Source organism: Zosterops lateralis (assembly GCF_965231275.1).
Source record: "Zosterops lateralis genome assembly, chromosome: 7".
In the NCBI taxonomy this organism is placed as follows: domain Eukaryota; kingdom Metazoa; phylum Chordata; class Aves; order Passeriformes; family Zosteropidae; genus Zosterops; species Zosterops lateralis.
Genome location: NC_139767.1, coordinates 36,496,804 through 36,521,171, shown reverse-complemented (window position 1 = coordinate 36,521,171; position 24,368 = coordinate 36,496,804). Strand labels below are relative to the sequence as shown.

General features: G+C 43.6%; 1 protein-coding gene across 6 annotated transcripts in view; it reads right to left on the bottom strand.

Moving 5' to 3' along the window:
- The window catches only part of MBD5 (methyl-CpG binding domain protein 5), a 110,898-nt gene extending 86,743 nt beyond the window's left edge, over positions 1-24,155 (bottom strand). For 5 of the 6 annotated variants that reach the window (XM_083865662.1, XM_083865659.1, XM_083865663.1 and 2 more), the window contains exon 1: positions 23,702-24,155. The gene's annotated coding sequence lies outside the window, so the exon portion shown is untranslated. Of the gene's footprint in view, positions 1-9,074; positions 9,117-23,701 lie in introns of all 6 variants that reach the window. The other variant, XM_083865661.1, reaches the window with a different exon arrangement.
- Between the last annotated feature and the right edge of the window lie 213 nt (positions 24,156-24,368).

The following is a 24,368-nucleotide window of genomic DNA, read 5'->3' as shown; positions in this document are numbered from 1 at the left end:
ATCCTCGAATAGGAATAAATCTCACCTTCTATTCCGAGTGAGGCAGGGCTGCCATCAGTCCCTGGTTGAGGCACAGATGTGGGATCAGGATGGGAGCGCAGGGGAAGGAAGTGAGAGCGCTGAGAATCCGCCTGAGCTGCGCGCGGCGCCCCGGACCTTTCACCACGGACCATATGCTCCCCCCTGGCATCCCAACACATCCTTAACAACCACACAACCTTGTTCCCACACTGGTTTTGTTTAGCCAGACTGCTCCAAACATACCTCCCCTTGTTGGGTTGGTTTTTTTTTTTTATCAATTAGCCACGCAAAACGGGGCGAAGAGCTGGCAGAGCCCTGGTGCCTGTTAATGACGCGCCCAGGGAAAAGGGCTGCGAGATTCCAAAAACGGCTCCCACTCCTGACACATCCACTCCAACTCGTGGGATGCAGCAATGCCTGCAAGGTTTAGACTGGGAATTAGGAAAAATAACTCCATTGAAAGGAAGCCCAGCCCTGGCACAGCTGCCCAGGTGGAAGAGTTAAAAGCTGTGTGGATGTGGCACTTGTGATGGGAATGGTTGGATTTGATGGTTTGAGAGGGTTTTTCCAATCTAAATGATCCTGATCCTGCTCTCCTGCCATGGAGGTCAATGCTGGGAAGGGATTTGCACTGTTATCCCTCCCAGTAATTCCTCTGAGACCTCAACATTCCCTCCTCTTGCCTGCTGGGACATCAGGAAGCACCAAAAAGAAAGGAAAAGCTGTTTGCAAATAATAAAAAACAAAGAGAAAGAATTTCCATCCTTTCTCCAAAAGCTCCACAACTCCCAAAAAGTCTTGGAGATGTGTCAGGGATCCAGAACCCTTCAGGTGAGGCACAGACATTCTGGATTCTGATGACAAACTTTGGTTTTTTTGGAGAAAAGCTGATCTCACACTAAGATAAGAATACATGGTAGTTACCTGTCCAGAGAAGAAATAAATAAGGGATATTTGTAAAGGATGAGCTGACTCTGAGGATTTGAAGAAGGAGCAGAAAAATACCAGTTATTTTTCCTATTTAAAGCCCAGCTGTGCTTTATTATCTCCTGTAAGGTAACAATTAGCCCTGCTCCAAACCTGGACAGACTCAAGTTCTTCACCTGAGCACTGTTCCCCCTTCTCAAAGTCCACTAAAAAATTACCAATTCTCTGTCCATTGGAAAAGTCAAGGGATATTTGAGCCACTTTTTTGATAAACCTGTATTTTGAGTCTGCTGACTCCACATTTTCTTCTTTTTAACCCAGTTATACATGTTTATGTACAATTTACTTTTACTCAAAGAGCAAAATTTAAGATGTTAAAATTAAAAAATTAATCTAATTCAGCATCCTCAGCACCAAACAAGTTTTCAGTAAAACATCAATTTCTAAATAATCTTATTTGAGACTAATATTTTTTTCATACTCTGTTGATATCTGGTATTATTTAGACAGCACGGTGACAACCATGAAAAACATTCTGCTTTGAAAGTCTTTTCTCTAGATTTAGATCCCAGTCATTAAAAAAAAATCCCCTGAATTGTCCTTCCTTTACTCTATTTGTAGCACAAAAATGCCAAAAAGCAGCAAAAGTTTCCCTTATTATTTTTTTTGCTGTTAACTCCTCCCACAAATACAGTGATGTGCATAATTATGGTGCTTAATTATTGGCTAAAATTTTAATTTCCCCCTCTCCTTTATCAAACCAATCCCTGTTCGTACTTTTAGCTCCGCCCAGGTAATTTCACATGGTGAATTTAACATTTGAATTGAATTGATGAATTGAATTTGAATTGAAAAGATGATGAGCCCACAAACCAGCATGGGGAGAATCCTGCTACCTCCTGAATCCACTTCAAAAATCCTAAATTAATCTACAAACTCCAATTTATTACCCAGACACGACAAATGGCAACGAGGACACGCCTACCACAGAAGGCTCTAAAATCTCTTTTATTTGACTCTAATTCAGGGCAGAAGTAACATAATCTTATTTTCAGAGACCACAGCAGGAACAGATTTCTAATCCCAACTCTGACACTGACTTGAGCAAGTTATTTAATCCCTCTCAGCTGCCACTTGGCAAATGACAGATTTTTTTCTTTGCCTCTTAACTACTATGAGGATGCAGCAATAGACACAGCCTTGAAATAATTTAAAAAAAACCCAAAGTACCAAAAAAGATAAAAACCAAATCAGGTGCTCTGAAGGTATCATAAAATAATTACAGCAAAGGAGAACAACCTAAGGATATTCAGAAGTGAAGCTTTTCTTTCTACTCACAGATTTTTCCAAACAGTATAAAAATCAAGATGTTTGTCTTAATTTTCACGTTGCCTGAAGAAAAAAAAAAAAAAAGAAAAAAAAAAAAAAAAAAAAAGAAAAAAAAAAAAAGAAAAGAAAATCAACCCCCCAAAAACTCAACCTTACAATTTTTTTTTTTCCTGCTGCTGCTTTGCCATTCAAGGAGGTTTGAGGCAGCAGCACTGACTCTGTTTGTATTCCTGAGAACTCCAGGCTGCTCTGGCACACATTTGAAAGGTTATCTTTAAAACCAAAAGAGTTCAAAATTGATCTTTTCAAGCTCAAATGTACTCCTGCATGGACGGGGCTGATGTTGCACTGTTTAAAAAAAAAGAGGCAATGAGCAAGTGCTGGTGTTGAGATTCTGCTCACAGAGCTCCTCCTGCCCACTTGTGTCTCCTTCCCTCCTCCCATTTTTTACCTTTCCGTGGCCAAGGCAGCCCTGGCAGCACCACAAAACTCAGCCAAGATTATTTTTGTCATGTAAAGTATCATTTACATAATGTCTAATTAAGCCCGTGACTCCAGCAAAGAATCCACATTCCCCCCCTCCTTCTCCAATATTCCACAAAAAAAAAAAAAAAAAAAAAAACAAAACAACTCTCCCCAGCACCTCCAGATCATTTATAAAAACTCACAGTCGATTTATTCCGGGTGACACTGGTAAACAAATTAATGTGGGATTTAATTGCTTTGTCTCCTCGGCTCGGGCTCGCTTTTAGCGATATTTATCTGGAATTATTATCTCCAAAGAAAAGGGATTGTAATTGAGCTTCTGAAAAACTGATGGTGGTTTGAAGTTGACAACTGTCACCATTATTAATCTGGATTTCACTTCAGGGGAGAAGAATGCTTGATCAAGTATTTCTGCAAGGAAGGCTGGTTTTCTGCTGTCTCATGTTTCCTGCAGTATTGTACTCACATGCAGCTTTTTTTTTTTTTTTCTCCTCTCAGAGTTATTTATTTATTTATTGCATTTGTACAAACCACTCTGTTTCCTTCTCCCAAAGCAGATCAGAAATCCATCTTTTTTTTTTTCTCCCTAGTGAAATATAAAATAATCGAATCTCTGCAACACCTGATCCGTAACCAGCACCGAGAAAACAAACAAAACAACTGAAGTAAAAAAATTTTCCTTAATCATGATTATATAATTCATACTACCTCAGCAGTATTAGCAGAGATCATTAAAAAAAAAACCTAAATACAAATATTAGTGTATAAAATAGCAATAACCTATCTGACTTGCATTAGCTAAAGCAAAGTTTGGATGGTGGAGAGCTGAAAAAAAAAAAAAAAAACGATGACAACATGAGCTATGCATTCCTAAAAGACCTATACATTTCCCAAATTCCTATCTGATTACAACATATCTCCCAGCTCCAGGAACTCCACACACAAAAACCCCTCCACAGGTATAAACCACCACTCACTCTGCCACTGCCTCTGTGAAGCAGCTTCAGCAGGATAAAAATAAATAAATTTGCATATTTAAAACTGAAGATACAAAATAAGGAACCAATGTCCCAGTCAGGATGGAATTAGCTTTTCAATTCTGATTTTTCACCTGAGGGTCTTTGTATTTTGAGATTTACAGCAATAAAATGCATTGAAATCCAGAAGTGAAAGTTTATTTTCTTTAAGGAAAAGAAGGCAGGCTGGAGGATGGGAAAGGAAGTAAAGCAAAAAGAAGGATGTTTGGACATTTGCCACTGTGAATATGAATGACTTCAGTAAACCTTGGTTATTTTGGACTAGAAATGTTTTCTCTTTTTAGGACATAATGACCATAGCCTGGAATTACTGTGGATTAGACACGTGGGCATGAGAAATTGCTTGGGAATTGCACTGGGGAGGGAGGCCAGGCAGGGATGTGAGGATCCTGGCCATCTAAAAGAGCCCAGCTCAGGCTTTCAGACACTCACCTATGCTCAGGTAATGGCATAATCGACATGCTGTAATTAAATATTTTATGAACATGCACATCCACGCTCATTTCCCAGTTCCTAAACCCAGCAAAGTGCTGCTGCTCTGACTTGCAAAGCTTTCCTGAGCTACCAAAGCAGCAAAAGAGCCTTTTCCTCTCATCAAACCCTTCACTGGCCCTGCTTTGGGGTGGGTGGGGAAGAAAAGAGGGAGAGGAGAGGGGAAGGAAATCCCCTTTGCAGGTGTGGCAAGGCTGGAATTGGGAGGGATGGACAGACAGACAGACATGACCCAGATTCCCTCTCCCCAGCAGAGCGAGTGGCTCCAGCGTGTCCCAGCCTGTCCCTCTGAGGCTTTGGGGCTTTCTGTAGCTCAGCCTGCTCCAGTCCCACAGGAATCCCAGCTCCCAGGGACTGCTGGGACCCAGCAGGGACACCCAGCCCTCACTGAGGTGAATTCCTGGCCATTTCCAGGCCAGCCCTCCTTGCAGAGCCACTTGGGCACTCAGCTGAAGAGATCTGCTCCTCTCTTCCCATTTCCTTTGGAGACCTGGCTCTGCTCTCCATGAAAAAGCAGAAATTTTCTTTCATTTTCTTCATTTTCTTCTCCTCTCCCATGCCCAGCAGTGATCCCACACCTAAGTGCTATTTCCCACTGGAATATTGTGTCTTTAAGGAAGGCCAAAATGCTGAAGCTCTTTCCTGGAAGTATGAAAGTGCCTGGGCCAGAAAAGGTAAGGAGAGGGAAAGATAAAGAAGGATGAACATTCTTCTCCCTTTAAAGTTTGGGAAGTTTATAGAGGGAAAATTAAAATGCAAACTTCACTGTTCTAAAGACATCATTGGGACAAAGCTCTCCCAGTTCACTTGTTCTGTCATCTCAATGCTGCTGTGGAAAACCCCAAAAGGAGCCCCTGTGTCCATCAGAGACATCATTGTAGAGACAAGAGCATCCTGCTCAGGGATTCTGCATCTCCACCTCAGCTGTACTGACTAAACTCTGCATCCAGTGGCATTTTTCCAGTTTCCAGAGGGACAACGCAATCCCAACCACCTCCTTTTTAGTTCTTTAATTAATAGTTTGGGTATGGTTTCAAATCAGACACACCGGGTAATAAAAGGAAGCCACCACACCTTGAGTTTCAGAAAATTTCAGAAGTTTCAAAACTTCTCTGAGTTTACAAACTCAGCTTCCAGATACACCTGCAGTGTCTGTTTCCTTTCCAAATTGCTGGGGGTTTGTGACAAATTCATATTTCTGTGTTACAGAGCACTGAACACACAAGTGGTGACTGAAAAGTCTTGGGAGGATCCAAATGGGTCTTGTCAGGCAATTATTGATTTATGACTGGAGGTGTTCACAGGGAAAGTTCTGCACCAGCCTCAAAAAAACTGGGCCATTTTTGCATCTGGGCTTTGCTGGCAAAGGGAGGAGGAAGTGGCTGCATCCCAGCCCTGTGACACCTGCACAGGTAAGGGCAGGGAAATACCAGGATTAAGGAAATACACAGGACTCTGGGCAGCACCCAGGATGTAAAAGGTCATGGAATTGAATTGGAAGTTGGCTCTGGGTTGGAAGGGTCCTCAAAGCCCATCCATTCCCACCCCTACCCACAGTAGGGACACTTTCCACCATCCCAGAGTGTTCCAACCTGGCCTTGGGCACTGCCAGGGATCCAGGAACAGCCACATCTTCTCTGGGCACCCGTGCCAGGGCCTGCCCACCCTCACAGGGAAGAGTTTCTTCCCAATCTCCCAGCCAGCCCTGCCCTCTGGCAGTGGGAAGCCATTCCCTGTGTCCTGTCCCTCCAGCCCTTGTCCCCAGTCCCTCTCCAGCTCTCCTGGAGCCCCTTCAGGCCCTGCCGGGGGCTCTGAGCTCTCCCTGGATCCTTCTCCTCTCCAGGTGAACACCGCCAGCTCTCCCAGCCTGGCTCCAGAGGGGCTCCAGCCCTGGAGCAGCTCCATGGATTCCTCTGGACCTGCTCCATAAGCTCCAGGTCCCTCCTGTGCTGGCCCCAGGGCTGGGGCAGCTCTGCAGGAGGGTCTCACTGAGGGGAGCAGAGGGACAGTCCCCTGCCCTGCCCTGCTCCTCTCTCAGCTGGAGCTCAGCCCAGCAGCAGCTCCTGCAATTCCCAAAGTGCAGGTGGAGAGGATTTTCCAAACCCCTCTGCCAGGCCTGACACACACGGAGTGACAAGGAGAGCTCAGCCTGCTTTAACCACAAATATACAAGAGAGCCCACTTCATGCTGTAGCAGGAACATCAAAAACTTGTAACAGGTACAGAACTTCAGACACAAACAGCCCTGCAGAGCCTCTTAAAGGGAATAACACAAACCTGTATCCTGGGCAATAAATGCCACTGCAGGCTGGAGGATTTCCATCCTGCTTCTTAGTGCTTTCTAATTCAAGTTCTAAACTAAAGTCAGTTTTTGTTCTCTTCTGTACTTTCTTAGAACAGGCAACAACAACTTTTTACCACTTACAATCCCCACACAACTATTCTGCTGTATCTGAACAGAGCTACCCTTGGCAGGAATGTTTTAATCTGTGGGTGGACACCCAGCCTTCATTCTGCACACACATCCTGGTTTCAGAGAACTTTTCCCTTAGGTTTCTTTCGCAGTGAAAAGCTTTGGGTTTTAGAAGGGAAAAAAAAAATCCAAATTGAGACAAGCTACTTAAATGTCAGCAAAACTTCCTGTACTGGGGAGGAAAAGGCAGAGATGAACAATCTGTCTGTAAATATCCACACATGAGATAGAAAATGTGATACTATCCCTCAGTCCTGGACTGGGACAAATGGGAGAGTCTCTCCAACTCAATCCTAGATATCCAGGAGATGTTTTGGGTGGCCTAAGGTCTGTTTTCCTGGATACAATTCCACAGCATCTCCTTCCAGGTCCTCTTAATTAGCTGCTCATCAACTGCCAGACCCACCTGCACCATGTGAGGTTTCATTCTGCATTTGCTGCTGAAGAGAGCAGGCTCTAAAGGAGGGCAGTTCAGAAAAAGCACAAATTATTTATGAGTATGGATCCTGTGACTTTTGCAGAACACAACTGTATGGTGAAAAAATTCCTAAATGATGCTCTGAAATGCTCCAGAGAGAATTCAGACACGTCCACTGCCCCTTCTCCCCAGTGTCCAAAAGAGCTGTAAGAAAACCACTGGTTTTTAGCAGCACATTTCTGTTTTCTCTGGGGAAAGGGAGAAGCCCAGTGTTATTTCTCCAAAATCCCCTTCACAGATGAGCCCAAACTTGCACAGCAAAGTGGCACATTGCTGCCTGCCAGGGTTTAATGCAACATTTTACATCCAGGTTTGAACAACTTCAGAGAAAACCCCCAAAACAGTGACATTGATCCCAAAGTGCTGGATTCACCCCTGGATCTTTGCACTCTGTATTCCACAGGTTATGAAGAGGCAGCAGCTTGCCAGGAGCAGGGAGCCTGCACACCAAACTCTGTCACATTTTGCTGCAGGAACAACTTCCAAGGATTGGGAGCTTCCTTGTGCTCCCCATCCCAGCCAGAGCCAGCTCAGATTCCTGCAGCAGCCACAGCATTTGAGTTCCTACACCCAGATTAGCCCCAAAAACCTAAATTTCCAGCCAAAAGTGGAGCTTGCAGCAGTTTGATTGGCAGCTGCTGGGTTTTGCTATTTCATGTCAATGGTGCTACCCTGATCCACAGCTTGTGGTTGGATTCCCATTCCCATTCCAAGAGTTTCACTCCCAGAGATGTCTCACCCCAGACCTGGGATCATCAGTAGGTGAAATAAAACCATGCACAACAAACACGTGGTTTGGATTAATGATTTTTGCACAAATGGGGGTGTGAGTGTGTGTAATTTGATATGTCAGACTACTACAATGGCCAGGATGTTCCAGCTTTTCTCTCTGCTCAGTATTTCCTGAACCTTCTCATGCTAAAACCTGGCACAGCATTTTCACCATTTTACACCATCTTTAACAATCATCTTAAGGAGCCCAAGAACTAATAAAGGTAAAGACAAGTCTATGGCTTTAGGAGAAACACCAAAAATATGCATTTTTTTACTGAAAAAACACAGCTAGAGGCTGATCAAACCTCTCAACACCACCAGAAATGTTTCTAGAAACTGAAAAGTATCTTTTGCAGGGAAATGACAAGTCTGGCTGCTCCTCCTCTTCCCATCTCTACTACGAGGAGTTTGAAAGGTTCCTCCTCGATTTCTAAATATAGAGCTGGTGATCAGATTCTGCGTGATAGGTCTGTGAACAGGACAGGATGATTTCAGACTGCAACAGCACAACACAGGGCAAGTCCCAGCACTCCTCAGAGCCCTCCCTGAGGTCACTCACCACCCGTGGGGAGACTCGAGTCACTGAGCCTCAAACACAACCAGAGGAGAAGCAGCCAGAGCTGCTGTAAACCTGATTATGATGTGGGAAAATAGGAGAAGGGACTTCCAGTTCATAAGCCATAATATTCCCCTTCTGAGAGAACAAGCTGGATGTCCAAAGCATTCACAAAACCGGTAGCAAAGCAATGTTCCTGATCTTTAACAACTAAAATGGACACTGAGCAGGGTAAACGCCAAATATCCAACTATCAGGGGCTTTTAGGAAGTTTGCATTTATTAAAACCCCCCTAGAAAACAAACCCCCCAAAATGCCCAACCCCCAAACTCGATGTACAGGTCTGGCAAGTATGACAGCATATTTCTGTGAACTCCCAGCTCCTGTAACCCAACCTGGTAACTCAATAGTGCCACCGACTCCTGGGTGTCCCAGGAGCCTCTCACATCCTCCATCAGAGCAGGATGATCCTGCAGCCCCTGGGGTTTGTGCTCCTCTCACCAGCTCTGGGGAACTTCTGCTGGCAAAGCCCAGTCCAGCATCCTGCAAAAAAAACTTTTGTTGGTGTCTCCGGGATTGAGTGGAATTCCTGACCAGAGTCGTTTCCTACTCCTTTGTAATCCCCCATAAACAGCTCAATCATTAACAGCATTAACAACCTGTGTAACACACAACAAACCCTTTATGGCCTCCCCTGTCTGCCCTCCCTGCTTGGGGCTTTTCACCTTCTCTGCTTCTCTCCCATTCCAATTCTTCTTTCACTTGGGGGTGGGGAAGAACTGGACTATTTTTCAGTTAGGAGATAAAAAGGACAATAAAAAAAACGACCCACCTCAAAGAAAAGAAGCCCAAATCCTTTTGTTGTGGTCAGACTGATATTTTGTGAATTTGGTCTGCTTCTCTCATATTTATTCTGGTCTTAGAATCCAAAATGGTCAGAGAGAAGATGTTTCTTCACAAGATGCTCCCAACCCCCTACCAAATATTAGATATCACTTACTTAAAAATAGAAACTAAGGTCTAAATTGGTAAATTATATCATTGATCCAGGTCCTTTTATCTGTGCTAGAATATATGAATTTAGTGGAAGTCTCAGTGCATAAAAAGTGACTATTCTGGACCCTTTGTAGAATGTGTCCAAGGGCACAATTTCACATCAATTTTTCTTTTCACTGTTTTAACTATGAACTTATGAGTGGATAAGAAGCCAGAATGTTATCCCATGTACTTTTGGTTTGTTTCATGCTTTGTTATTTATTTTTTATTGCAATGTAGTTTTAAGTTTTGGAAGAAGAATCAAGGAACTGCATCCACCTCACCTCATTATTGAAGGCTCTCAGGGTTTCTAATACCACCATATAAAAAATAAACTTACTCAGAGGTTACATCCTTGCCACCACACTGGGTTTGCTCCTTCTACATCTTCACACAAAGCAAAAATATGACCCTAAACCACCTGGACCTACCCCATCCCATCAGAAAAGTGTTCATAGCCAGCAGCATCTTCAGATTAATTTAAAAAAATTAAAGCATTACATGTACATGAATAACCCAGGGAAGACCACCCTCTCCAAAGGCAGCTTTCCCTCAAGATCCAATTGTTCTGCTCCTCATTTCTCAGCCAACTGCTCAATAAGCTGCATATTGAATGTGAGATGTCTAATGAGCGTCTCCATGACTGCAGAAATGACAACTTCCCAAAACAGAAGGTCTGATTCCCAAACTGCTGCAGTCTGGATAATGTTCACCTGCTGTCAGGCTGCTGAAATATTTCTCCTTGCCCTGCCTAGACACAGGACAAGTAGAATTCTCCCAGTGAAGTCCTACACAAGGACTAACTTTATAAAAACTTCTGCAGGATTTTCTCTCTCTGATTTCCCCTCTTTAGCACAGTCAGGATCAAACACCAGAAAAAAACAAGGAGTGATTTTTCTGTGAGAATGACACTGGAGTCTCCCACAAGTCCCAACTGGCAGGGACACACCATGGCTCACCTGGCCCCACCTGCTCTGCTCCCCGCCCACACTGGAGTGTTCCAGAGGCACTGCCAGCCCCAGGGATGGGAGCACAGCCCATGGATCCTGCTGGGAATGCTGCACTGCTCCGGACACACACCCAGCTCAGGGGGCTGCTGAGCTCCCCCCCAAACACACAACTCAAACACCCAACTCACCTGGCACAAAGGAACAGATAACAGAGCACGGCACAGACCTTGGGGCCAAATGACCCCGAAATAATTCCATGAATCCTGCCCAGGTCTTTAGGAGAGGGGCAGCTCCCAAGAAAAGTTTCATGGATGCTCATGGAGAGCAGGATGGGGTAGAAATCCTCCCTTGAGGGTGTCCATGGAGAGCAGGAGGGGTGGAAATCCCACCCAGGGGTGTCCATGGAGAGCAGGATGGGGTGGAAATCCCACCCAGGGGTGTCCATGGAGAGCAGGATGGGATGGAAATCCTCCCCTGTGGGTGTCTATGGAGAGCAGGATGGGGTGGAAATCCCACCCAGGGGTGTCCATGGAGAGCAGGATGGGATGGAAATCCTCCCCTGTGGGTGTCTATGGAGAGCAGGATGGGGTGGAAATCCCATCCAGGGGTGTCCATGGAGAGCAGGATGGGATGGAAATCCTCCCCTGTGGGTGTCTATGGAGAGCAGGATGGGGTGGAAATCCCATCCAGGGGTGTCCATGGAGAGCAGGATGGGGTGGAAACTCTCCCTCCCCTGTGGGTGTCCATGTATGGGGTGGAAACCCCACCCATGGGTGTCCATGGAAAGCAGGATGAGGTGGAAACTCTCCCCTCTCCAAAAACCCATTCCATGTGTTCAACATTAAGTTACTCCAATTTATCTGCTGCGTTGCCATCATTTTTCCTTAATGCTACATTCATTCTAAAAAAATTTAACAATTCTATTAAGATGTCCATTTCAATGCAGTGAAATTCACTTTTTAACCTGAGTGCTCCAAACTCTCACACTGCAACTCCAGGAGTGCAGAGTAAAATGAGATCTAAAGCAAACCCAGTTCTGAAATATCTCGATTTCCTTCATGCTGGAAGTTCAGTGTCCCCTTCCCACCCCGTCCTCCTTAACCTGCTGCTGGCTGCAGATAATCTCTGCCAGGCTTCCCAATTGCTGACACAGGAACCTGTGTGTGAGCACACTGAACTACTTCCTTTTCTCCTTGGAAAGATTTAATAACCTACAACTTTCTTCTCTGCCCTACTTGGAGTCTTGTCTTTTCCTTCCCTCTCGCATCCGAATCTGCTAAAATAAAATTTTATAGAGTGTCAATTCAACAAAGGCAAAACTATAAAGTCCGTTCTGACAGCTTCCTTTCTCCAAAAAATTTAATCAAAAAAGAAAGAAGAAGGAAAAAAAAAATATATCCTTTGCCCTTGAGAAGATGAATTGAATAGCCTTAGGTATTCTATAGCTGTATTTATGAAAAGCTTTTTGGACACTAAAAGTCTCTACAGAAATGGGGAAAGTGTTTTGCTCAGGTCATAAAACTTCTTTTTTTTTTTTTTTCAGTGCACAGAGAAAAATATGCTGCACTCCCCTAGGAAACATTAGCTGCCCTCTGGGAGAGGCACCAGCCCCATCCAGCCCAGAGGGAAAAGGTGTCTATGGGATAATAACCCCCAAAACCCCAAAAAATTACACAGAAATAGTAATTGCTCCCCTAAAACCTGCAGAGATTTCTCTCCAGAAACACACAGAGCTCTGCTCACACATTAATTAAAACTTTTTGTACCCAAAGCACGTTATTAATATTTAATATTATTTATGGCAGCACCAAATTGCAGGAAATTATATGAAAAAATATTAAAAAATGAAAGGATGTGTTACTTTTCTACATAAAGAAGTAAAATAAAGTAAAAGTCATGTAAGAGTAATGCAAAGCTCCCTGGCTATGAATAAAAACAAAACTTTGAAACACTGAATAACTCCATGTATTTCCCATTTAATATTTTATACTGCAATGTTGCAGGAATTTTTTATTTTCCTCATTTTTATCCAAACCAATTTAGTTTGATTTTAAAATTTGGTGTGTTAGACTGGTGAAAAAAAGTTGTAACAAGCAAGATTCTGAGGGATTGATGCAGAACAGGTAATTTCACTTGGTTCAAGCCCCTCCCAGTTTTTCTGATGTCAAAGACTCAATTGACTTGTGTATTACTCTATAAAAACCCAAATAAAATCCCCAATCCTCTCAAATCTGGTTTATAAATTATAACAAATATTAACATATTTTTCATCAGGCAGCGAATCATGGGGAAAATGCATAAATAACTCATTGCTGGTTTGCAGATAATTTCATTTCAGCTGATTGAACAAATCCCTTTTTCTTGCCTGTGACAGAACTACAGGAGAATATTTATTTGAAATGTTCTACAGCTGTGGTAATTTAGAGAAAAAGTACTGTGGGATAGGTTTGGGTTGTTTTTCAGGTAGAACAGGAAAAAAATTAAATTACATTAATTTTTAGTAAGCTGCAGCTAAACAGAAACTAACATAGAATAGTTTTATTACTTTGAGTTATCCAATAGAAATTAAATTCAGAAATCAAGTTTTTGGACTGATAAGAGGTCTGCTCATCCTATAGAACTATGTAAAATTATCCCCCTTATTAAATCTAAAATAATTTTTACAGAAGACAGTGACAAAAAAAATTAAAATCTCACATTGTTCCTGATGTTTTATACATTCCAGTAATATCAAAGCTCTGGTTATGATTGGCAAAATGCACAGAGAAAAACACTGTCCAATAGAGAGGCACAAAATAATTCACTCAGTCCTTGAATTCAAAGGGATCAGAGAATAATTCTTAGAATGCAGATTGTTTAATGTTTACTAAATCAACACATCTGGCTCCTTCTTCTGCTGATGTTCCTCCAAAAATTTGGTTCCTGTTTTTATTGAAACACTTAAGCACTCAAAAGAAACAGAGTTATTCAAGAGAAGCCCCCTTTCCTCACTAAGATACACTGAATTAATTTCATTAAAGCCCTGCTTTAACCCATTAGCTCAAAGGAGAAAATGCTAAATCATATCAGAGCTCCTGTTAATAGAGGAAGAAACTTTCCTGGTTGTATTTAAAGAAAGAATGTTTGCCCTTATATATATAAATTCAGAAATATTTATTCCAAAAGAAGATGAAGATACAAGAAATTTAAACACCAATTTTCATATTTGTTCTAATTGTAAAAATTTCCTTTTTTTTTTTTTTTTTTTTTTTTGGTGGAATAAGTTCCAAAGCCTTAAAACTCTGCAGATAAGAGTTAAAATAAAGAAGTTCAATCCTCTACCAGAATGCATTTGCTCAAGTGTAAAGCTAACAAATGCTAAAATTTTTGGCAACACGTCTGCATTTCTGAATCATTAGGTAGTCAAACTATTTTTTGATTTTGCTTGCATGACGTCGGATTAGAATAATCCATATAAATCAGTGGTTTTCCCTGCCTGGGAATGGTGTGTTTGATGGCAAGAGGAGGCAAAAAAACACAGGGAGGTTCAGTAAGATCCACCAGAGCTGCCTGGGATGTGCAGCACTGGATTAGGATTGTTTACTCAGGGGACGAGCAAGGAGAATAAAGTCAAAGTAAACACAACACAGGCAAGGCATGCACAGCATTCCAGGCACCCTCTGCACAGTGGGATCATTCCCTAAGGATGGATGGGCTGCCCAGGAGAGCTGGGAACAGAGCAGAACTGGAGTTGGACAAAGAAAAATCCAGCTCCAGTCATGGATTCCAGGCACTCTTTGCAGAGTGGGATGATTTTCTAGGGAAAGCTCAGCCATGGATGGGCTGCCCAGGAGAGCTGGGAGCAGAGCAGAGTAGAACCAGAATAAAACCAGGATAAAGGAGAATCCAGCTCCACTCATGGATTCCAGGCACCCCTTGCAGAGTGGGATGATTTCCTCAGGAAAACTCAGCCATGGATGGGCTGCCCAGGAGCTGCACAGAGCAGAACCAGAGCAAGACAAAGGAGAACCCAGCTCCACTCATGGATTGAACTGCCTGGAGACTTCCCTGGTGGAAACCCAACCATCCAAAGTCCTCCAAGATGATGTTGAAGCATTTCTGGAGCACTGACACAGGTCCTGATGTGAGAGCAGCAGGGCTGGGTGCCCAGCCAGGCCCGCTCAGCAGGGCTGCAGCAACTCCCAGCTCTTCCAAGTTGAGGCAGCAACAGTGGCAATATTATGGAATTATTTATACACTCACAGGCCTGTTTACTTCCCTTTTCAAATCATTCTGAGGCTGCTGGATGGAAAGGCTGTGATTAAGCAGCACTTTCTGGTTGATACTGTGTGAAAATATTCTTGATACTTGTGGCTTCAGCGAGGCTGCCAGGTGGGTTTGTACATCAAGAGCCACCAGCTCCCCATCACAGTGTGGATATCCCAGGGCTGGAGCCAGGCTGGGAGAGCTGGGAATGTTCACCTGGGGAGGAGAAGGATCCAGGGAGAGCTCAGAGCCCCTGGCAGGGCCTGAAGGGGCTCCAGGAGAGCTGGAGAGGGACTGGGGACAAGGGCTGGAGGGACAGGACACAGGGAATGGCTTCCCACTGCCAGAGGGCAGGGCTGGCTGGGAGACTGGGAAGAAACTCTTCCCTGTGAGGGTGGGCAGGCCCTGGCAGAGGTTTCCCAGAGAAGCTGTGGCTGTTCCTGGATCCCTGGCAGTGTCCAAGGCCAGGCTGGACAAGACTTAAAGCAACCTGGGATAGTGAAAGGTGTCCCTGCCCATGGAATGGGATGAGCTTTGAGCTCCCTTCCAACCCAAACCACTCTGTGGTTCTCTGATCTGCTCCCCTCCATCATGGCAAAGGCCCTGCTCCCCACATTCCTGTAACTTTCCTTCCATCCCTGACCAGCTCTGCCCCAAACCCCAGCTCTGCCCCAAACCCCAGCTCTGCCCCCATCCCTTCCCCCTGCTCCCATCCACATCCCCCTGACTGCTCCTCACCACCAACCCCTGTCCCCAAGCTCTGCCTCTTCCTAACGTCTCTCCCTGCTCGTTTCCTTCCTCCTGCCACCCCCAGGCCTCTCCACAGCTTTCAGTTACAGCCCTGCCCTCCCTGGGAGCCAAAGCCCCTCTTCCCTGCCCCTGAAACCACAGGGTTATTTATCCACAGCCCGCACCTTGCAGCTCTGAGCAACTCCCCTCTCCCCTGAAGAGCTTCATCATCCTGTGCACAAAAGTCAAAATATTTCAACCTCATTCATGTATCAACTCCTTCCCTGGAGTTTGATTTTTTTTTTTTTTTTTTTTTTTTTTTTTTTTTTTTTTTTTTTTTTTGTGGGGTGACAAACTCGCTGTCCCAAAACCACACAGACAATTCCAGGAATAATTCAGAGTTAGTAACTTGTCAGGAATGTCTATTGGGGCACAATAAAGTAGGTGAGTAAAGCAAGAGTAAACAACAGGAGAGTCCATGCAAATTGAGCACGGAATAATTACGGATTACACTGGACAGGATTAATGCAGAGATTAAAAAAAAAAAAGAGTAATTATTTGAGAATTTTTAATGAACATCCAGGTTCATTCAACCTAATCCTAAAATCCCACCTGGCTGTGAAGAACCTCTGAGCACAGGACAACCAACTCCCAACACTGGGACATGAAACAAAAACCTCTATAAAGAGCTTTCTTTCAAGAACACAACTGGAGATGCCTTAAAATATCCTCAATTTAAGCTTCACCATCAGCAATAATTCCATTTTCACCACCATTGTACTGAACATTTTCCTATATTACAAACGCATTTGACTATCTATCAAAACACAAACTAAAAAGCATTTTGTTTTTTTCTATAACTTCACAGAGACTCATGTATACCATCAATAAATTCCACACAAAGTATTATAATTATTTGCAATAATTAGCAAAAGCTGAATATTATCAGGGTTTTTACTGTTTTTTTTTTTTTTTTTTAATGCAGTAACATTAAAAATGAGAATAATAAACTTCCAACTGTTCATCTGTGGGATAAGAGTGTCCCAGGCTGTTGTATCAAATCCATACCATCAAAAAAAAAAACCCCAAATAAAGTTAAACTTAGTTTTATTTAGCATAAATCAATACTTGGAGAAAGTTAATCAATTCTTTTTGATTTTTTTTCCTTTGAAAATGAAAAAAAAGTAACAACAGGCTCTCCAAAGTTTATATATCCCTCCTCTGACAAAGCAACAGTTATTAGTCTGATAATTATTATTTAAGAAAAACGATGCTGCTCTTATACAAGGGAATACTTTCACTGGCATGGAAGTTCCTTTAACATAAAAATGAAAATTAAAAATATTGTCTTGATTTGCTGGTTACTTTTAAGTTCCAGGGACAAGCTCCTAAATTCTACCTCCCCATGTGTCTGCAGGACTCTTCCATCAAAGGACTTGAGTTACAAAATATGGTTAAAACTGATTAATAACTGTGAAGTTTTTTAGGGGAAGCAGCACAGGGAAAAGCCCAGGAATCCCCAGAATTTTGGGAAGAAAAGCTCCAGGTGGAATCTGATCCCCCAGGAATCCACAAAGAGCTTCCCAACTTTGAGGAAAGCATTACTTTGTTACAAGTTTTGTTCCCCAAGACCTTTGGGAAGTTACAACTCCTGAAAAATTCACATTTAGGGCTTGATCCAGCACCTAAGAAGTTGATAAATATTTTAGCAGTGAAAACAGAATAGACATTATTATTATATATATATATTTTTTTTTTTTTGCCTTGAAGATTTTAGATCTATGTTTTTACAAGTATAGTTTCAAGAGTGAAAACACTAGATAGACGCTTCCAAAAATTAAAATCACCCACACCACAGCTTTTAACACTCAGTTTAATGCCTGAATTAACATATTTCTTAAAGAAAAGTGGGATCCAAGAGCTACAAGAGAGCAACACAAGTTCCAGCAGCCCTGCCACGCTCCAGCCAGGGCACCCTGCACAGATGGACAAGTCATTTTTAGAAATGAATCACGCTGCAAACGATTGGACTAATTTTAAAACAGAGGTGAGGAACCAATAACCTCCAGGCCAGATATGGTTTTGCTTCAGCTGGCCCACAGACACAGCTCTGCTTTATGACTTAATAACACCCCGGCAACTTCAAGGGGAGCCACGTGTGTTTTAAAAGGTTCCGACAAACTCACAGATTTTTAAGGACAAGGTTCTTTTAAACTCAAACATCATTTCAAAGTTTTAGGTGTTAAATGAACTTTTTTGGGTTTTAGTTTTTTGGTTCATTTCATTTAAATTATCTTAGTAGGGAAAAGCCAACTGTGCTCTGAGTTTGGACAACACAAGGGTTGGAGGATTTTGATACCTGCTCTGATTTTAGCCTTTATTTAGGACAAAATTTCCACTGAAAACCTTGAAGAGACACAGTCCCAAACACAGATCCCAGACTTTCCAAGCTGAAAGGAGCCAGTGAAAGGAATTTCTGGAGGGATTCACAGGCTTTGATCCTTCCTGCAGCTCCCTGATCAGGCTGATACTGAGGCCAGAGAAGGTTCAGCTCTAAATGAGGTTTTTGGGGTCTCTGGTGCCATCAGCACAAACCAAGACTCCCAGCAATTCCCCCTGGGACAAAATGTAGGAGGAAAAAGTAGTTTTTAAACAGCACCTTGAAAAACCAAACCTCTCTTAGCATAGCATAAATGGGGAAAATTCATATTTTCTGACTAAGTTTTCAAAGGGAGCTACTCCTTGAGAAACATGGGATGAGCCTCCTAAAAACAAAAAAAAAAAAAGGGAGAAAACTTGACAATATTTGCAATTCCACGTTGCATCACCAGTCTATGCCAACACATCCACCTCTGAAATCTGATCCAAGCCTCTTCCCCATAAAGATTACGAGGGAGAAAACGTATCCCTCTCCTGCCCCCAAGCCCCTAAAAGACAAAAGGAAGTTCTGTTCTAAAAAAACCAGCTCACTACAGATCCCTGACTACTTTGTTTCTTGAATCAATGATCTCATTTGTTCACTTTTGCAGTGTTTTCTTCCAAAAATAGCAGATGCTAAAAAAATTTCTTCTTATCTACAGTTTGGATGAGAGGATCCAGCAATTTTTTTTTTTGTGTGTGTGCTTCTCTTGTACAGACAGTAAAAATAAATAAAATTTATCTCCTTAAATTGACAGCGTGCTTATAGAAAAAAAAATTAAATAGATGTACAAAGCTTCATTGCATCAGTCTTAAAAGTAAAAAAATTAAATTAAATTAAATTGATTAGGGATAAACACAGCCAAAAATATAAAGCTGTGTTTATTATTTTTAGTGCCACAGTTTCAGTCTTACCAAAACACATAAAATTTGTACTCATTCTGGTGGGCCTGGTCACTTATATAAATATAAATATATAGAAATATACATGAGGTAGACAGGTAAAAGCTTAAGGGATGAAGACAAACCCAAACATTTCAGGTATTTTTATCAAAATAAAAAAAAAGACTTTTATCAAACCTTTAATTTGTCACAACAGATAATCCTAAACAACACACTGGACAAAGATCTATCAGAGCTTAAAAAACCAGGTCTAAAATTGGCCAAGTGGAATTGAATTTCCATGTTTTTCAACCACCAGGGCAGCACGAACGGAAAATTCTGACTATCTGTATTTATGATATGTAGGCCCAGGTTTTAGCTGGCCAATTTTTCTCCCAACTTAGGGCTGTGTTTGTTTCCTTTGGCACTGAGGTACAAGGCAACATTATCTGGTGCCTTCCTTGATCTGAACGTTGGGAATATCACCATTTGATCCAGCAGGATTTGTTGTGCAAACAATTGACAACTGTTCTGCTTCCCTCACTTAGGAATTTTCCTGAGCCAGGCCACTCCACTGATGCTGCAAACCAAAGGACCTCATATTTCAGGTGCTATTTACATTTCAGATTACTCAGATATCAAAATAATTCTGCATTTAATGTCTCTGAAAATGTAGACTAAGCAAAAATTATGATTATATATATATTTATTTATTTATTTTATACCAAGCTTCAATTTTATTTCATAGTAATGAATTAATAGATTGCTTTTGTAGGTTTTAGTTATCAGATATTGTGGCAGGATAAGAATTTTTAAAATATTGCTTGCTTTATAACATTTTCTATAAAATAAAAATATATAAAATAAACAGCACGTTGAATTTAAGCAGAGTAATAAATGAAAGAATAAAGGTTTGCTTAGAAACATAAAAAAGGAATTTTTGAGCATTTTTACCATTTTGTTTTTAAGCGGGTTTAAAGCTCCTGAAACAGAATATTTCAGGAAAAAAAATTAAAAAACTGAAATAAACAAGGAATGTATCTTGGGCAGCTCCAGCCTAAAGAACCAGGAATTGAAGGCAGTGCAGGGTTTGTCCCTCAGCCCGTTCCCATGGGAGGGATGGGAGGCAATGGAGATTTTGGGGCTGGGAGCACCTGTCAGGCTGCAGATAAACCCAGATGAGGCAGTCATTTGACAAAGCTCTATGAATAGCCATGGCAGGGCTCTCAGTGGTTCCTGCTGCTCTGGGCCACAGCACAACAACAGCCTGCAGCTCAGGGACTCACAATGCACATCCTGGGAGCCTTAAAACACCACTGAAAAGTTCAAATTGTTCTGGGTTTTAGGACTTTTTTTGTAGGTGCTCATTTATGTGTTTATATATGTGTGTGTTTGGGTAGGCAGATAAACTCTTGCATTTGCATGTGTACTCGTACAATTTTTAATGTTGTAGTCCAAGTGTTTTTGACAATTTTTTACCTTGATTTAAAAATAGTACCAAGTCTGAACTCCTTTCTAGACGATTCATCAAGAAAATAGGAATTGCTGTAATAAAGAACTTGGAATTCAAGAGAGGGAAGGAGTCAGCACTTCTCAATTTCTTATCTGCTGCTTTTTTTTTGTTTTATTCCCTCTTCGTTTAGCTGCAGACAACACAGAGAAGAATTAAAGCATCCTGAAAGCTGCTTCAAATGCTCTTCCAAAATTTCATCCCTAATACCAGCCCTGGTTCCTGTGCAGGCCCATTTGAACCTGATTGAGCAGTATCATTCCACCTAACAGTTCCCAAAATAAATACAAAGAAAAGCCAATGAGAGCCTGTGGTTTCCAACGTTCAAGTAACTCTTTGAAAGAATAATCAGGTCCTTAATGACATGAGAGCATTAAAAAGGAAATAAATGCATCCTGTATCTTTTTATTTTTGAAATCAGTGGTAATTCTGACTTCCACTGGGACAGAACCAGAACCAACACAGGGACAACCAAACAAAAACTAAACCCTGAGATAACCCAACCAGGCTGAGAAAACAAACAGAACTCCCCACTCTCCCAAAGTTTTGACAGGATTTTTGCACAGAGAGCTCAGCCACTCTCAAAATTTGTGTCCCTGGCCACGAACAGATGAGAATGAATTACTTTGTGCATGTGGCCTCTTAAGCCCATAGAGAGACAGTGGGACATTAGTGGGGCTCCAGATGGGACCAGGGGCCTCCCACCTGGCCTGGTGCTTCCCACAGGGAACAGCCACAAAATAATGGTGCCCTTACACACTCCAGTCCAGCCACTGAGAAGGAATAACCATGAGGGACAGTAGGGAAAAAAAATAAAATTAAATCCACTGACAAAGCAAATTAAATAAGGCAGCTGAAACCCAAGGCATTCCATCTTGGAGAGGACTGTGACTGATGCCAGGATCTCCAGGGCTTTTTAACAAGGAGGAACACTGATCCCTCCACAGCCAAGTTGGACAAGAAAAGTTCAATTATTGAAGGTATTGCATCATCAAGGTTCTCCTCAAACATTCTCCTCCCTAATCCAAATAGAGACCAACTCATCTGTCCACAAAAGGGAGGGAGGAACAGCGGCAAACTCCACAAAAACATTATTAAAGTCAGGCCTAAACAGCATCTTTATGGCAGGTCCTCGGTAATTCCAAACTATCAGCCCTTAGAGCCACTGACCCACAATCCAGTAAAAGAATTATGAATTCTGTCCTCAAAGATAAAGAATTGGAAAATCCGCACAAAGTTTTTCTAAAAGCAATTAACACCTGTAAATATCTCGATAATAGCACCAAAAAAGAGCTTAAGAAAACCCAAATAAAAGGAAACTGTGCCTTTTAGTTACAGCTGTTGATAACTCACAATGTTTCCTAGAATGTTTCCTAGGTTGAAACATTCAATTCCTGCAGTTCTTGGAAGGTTGTGACAGCAGCCAGAGGCCCCAGATTAGCCTGAGACCCTTTTGTGCTGCAGAAATGCAGGAATTGGCACCCAGAATCCCAGTCCCACCAAATCCCACAGCTCTCCCTCCAGCACAGACCTGCAGCCCATGGAAATGAAGGTTTGATCAGTAATTTTACCTCTAGGATTTAAAGCCAGAGAGAAAACCCTGAATTATTCTGCCCAGCTTCAGAATCCTGCTCAATTTTACTCTGTGACCATATTAAACCAAACTGTGGCTCCTTTAAAGACCTAAAGATGAGGAGATGGTTAAATCCCTGTAATAATTAATGTATCACATCAGTGTAGGCCATGGAAGTTGGGGGCAGAGCTGCAGCTCTCTCCACACACAGGGAATGTAATCCTGCAGCCACTAAAGGCTTCCATGTACAGAGGAAAGCAGATCAATGGGATCTCAGGTCCAGAAAAGCAGCACTGTCATGAAATAAAATAATGAAATTTCATCCTTTACTCTTGGACAGGCTTTTGCTGTCCAGCTCCTACCTGTAGTAAACTAAAAGGAGAGTGACACGTTCACATCATGGTTGTTTACACACAGATCTGCTGCTCATTTGGGGGATTGTCACCACTGAGGTTTTTTCAAACCCAAAGTTATCACAAGCAAAAAAAGAAAACTTAACAGCAAACTATTGGAAAAAACCACAGTTATGGCTGTTACCTCCAATCCTCCATCACAACATTGACAAGCATCAACCCAGCTCTGCTTTTCTCCCAATTCCTTCCACCCCATCGAATCACAAACTCTTCCCAGCCTGACCCCAAAACTGCTGCTTCACACCAAACACAAATATAATGTCAGGAGAGCTCTTTCTCATGGGGATCCTTCAGCAAGAGGCACAGGTGACACACACTCCCTTGCTGACCACCATTTAACTGGGATGCCCCTCTAAAACACACACATTTATGGCCTACTCCCATGGTTCTGCACTCAGCACTTAATAAACCAAAAATAATGAGCCCAAAAATAAAACCAAAGCGCTCCAACCGCCTTTTGGAAATTACAGAGGACATAATTAAGCTCCAGAAATAAGCGCAGACAACAGCAATTCCAACATAAACATCCTACTTGTGTGTGTAGGGGGGAAACTCTCTCATCTCAACTTGGTGTTAATGCCCCAACTCTTTTACTTCTGGATCCTCACAAACATCTAGGAGGCTTCTCCCAACATCTCCTGGAGCCCAGGGTTTAGTTTGACATTTAAAGCCATTCCATTTTCACCGATTTCAGGCGTTTTAACAGGTAACTTTCCCCGGAACCAGCAGAAAACATGGTCAGGTCAGACCACCAGCAGCACCTGCCCAACACTTGGCCTTCCCAGCAGAAAAGCCATGGAAAAAAAACACATCCCGACGTATATAATTGAACAAACCATTGACCAAATATAGCCGGGCACCACCGATAAACCCAGGGGCTGCCACCAACCCCAACAATCCCAACCCAGCAAAAACACCGAGTCCAGCTCTTCTCTTTGGACTGTGTCTCATCCCTGCAAGTTCAGCTCGGGAAAAGGGGTCTTTGTACAAGTGGTCTTTGTACCTTCACCACCGCAGGGGTTTAATAACTCAAACAATAAGTCAAACAACGGCCTGGAACCTGGGGGGCACCGCCGGGGCCGGCTGTTATCCCGGGAAAACAACACTTTGGGCACTGGGCACCCACCGCACCGACCCCGAACTTTGCCCGGCGCCCCCGCCGCCTTCACCCCCCTTTTCCCCTCCCGCTCCGGAGGGGCCCAAAGGAGCATCCCCCGAGCATCCCCCGACAACAAAGCTGGGCCGGGGGGCGCCGGGAAGGGCCCCCCGAGTGACAGGCGGTGCCCCCCCGGGGTAAACAGGGGGAAAACGCGGGGTAAACAAACAAACAAACAAACCAACCCCCCCCGCCCCGCCGCTCCCCCCGCACTCACCTCAGGGCCCCCGGGCGCAGGGAGGAAGGCGGAGACGCACACAAAGGGTAATAAAGGGGGAGGAGGAGGAGGGAGCGGCGCTCCGCGGGGCCGCCCCCGAGGGACGGGAGAGGGGGGGGTGGTCTCGGTGTGTTTTTTTTTTTTTTTTGGGAGGGGGGGGAGATGTGGAAGAAACTCCCCGGCGGGGCCCGTAGGGGGGGGGGGCAGCGACTCGGGGCCCCCCGCCCCCGCCTCGGCGCTGCTTCGTGTCCCTTCAGCAGCGGCGCGAACAACCGGCCGTCCCGCCGCCGCCCCCCCCCGCGCTCCTCCTCATATCGCCGCCGCCGCTGTCGGGAAGGAGGAGGAGGAGGAGGAGGAGGAGGCGAAGGAGGAGGAGGAGGAGGAGGAAGAGGAGGGGAGGCAGCAGCGGCGGCCGCCACCGCGCATGCGCCCCGGGGGAGCTCGGGAGGCCGCGGGGAGGAAAAGGGGGGGGGGGGAAACGGGGGGGGGGGGGGGCGGGGGGGACGACGACTTCCCACAGCGCCGCGCGCGCCGCTCCCGGAAACGGATCCGGGACTGCGAGAGGAAGGAAGTGGATGAGGAGGGGAGGGAGAAGGAAGAGGAGGAGGGGGGGGGGGGGGGGAAAAATGGACGGGGAGGAAATGACGGGAGAGGAGGAGGAGGGAAG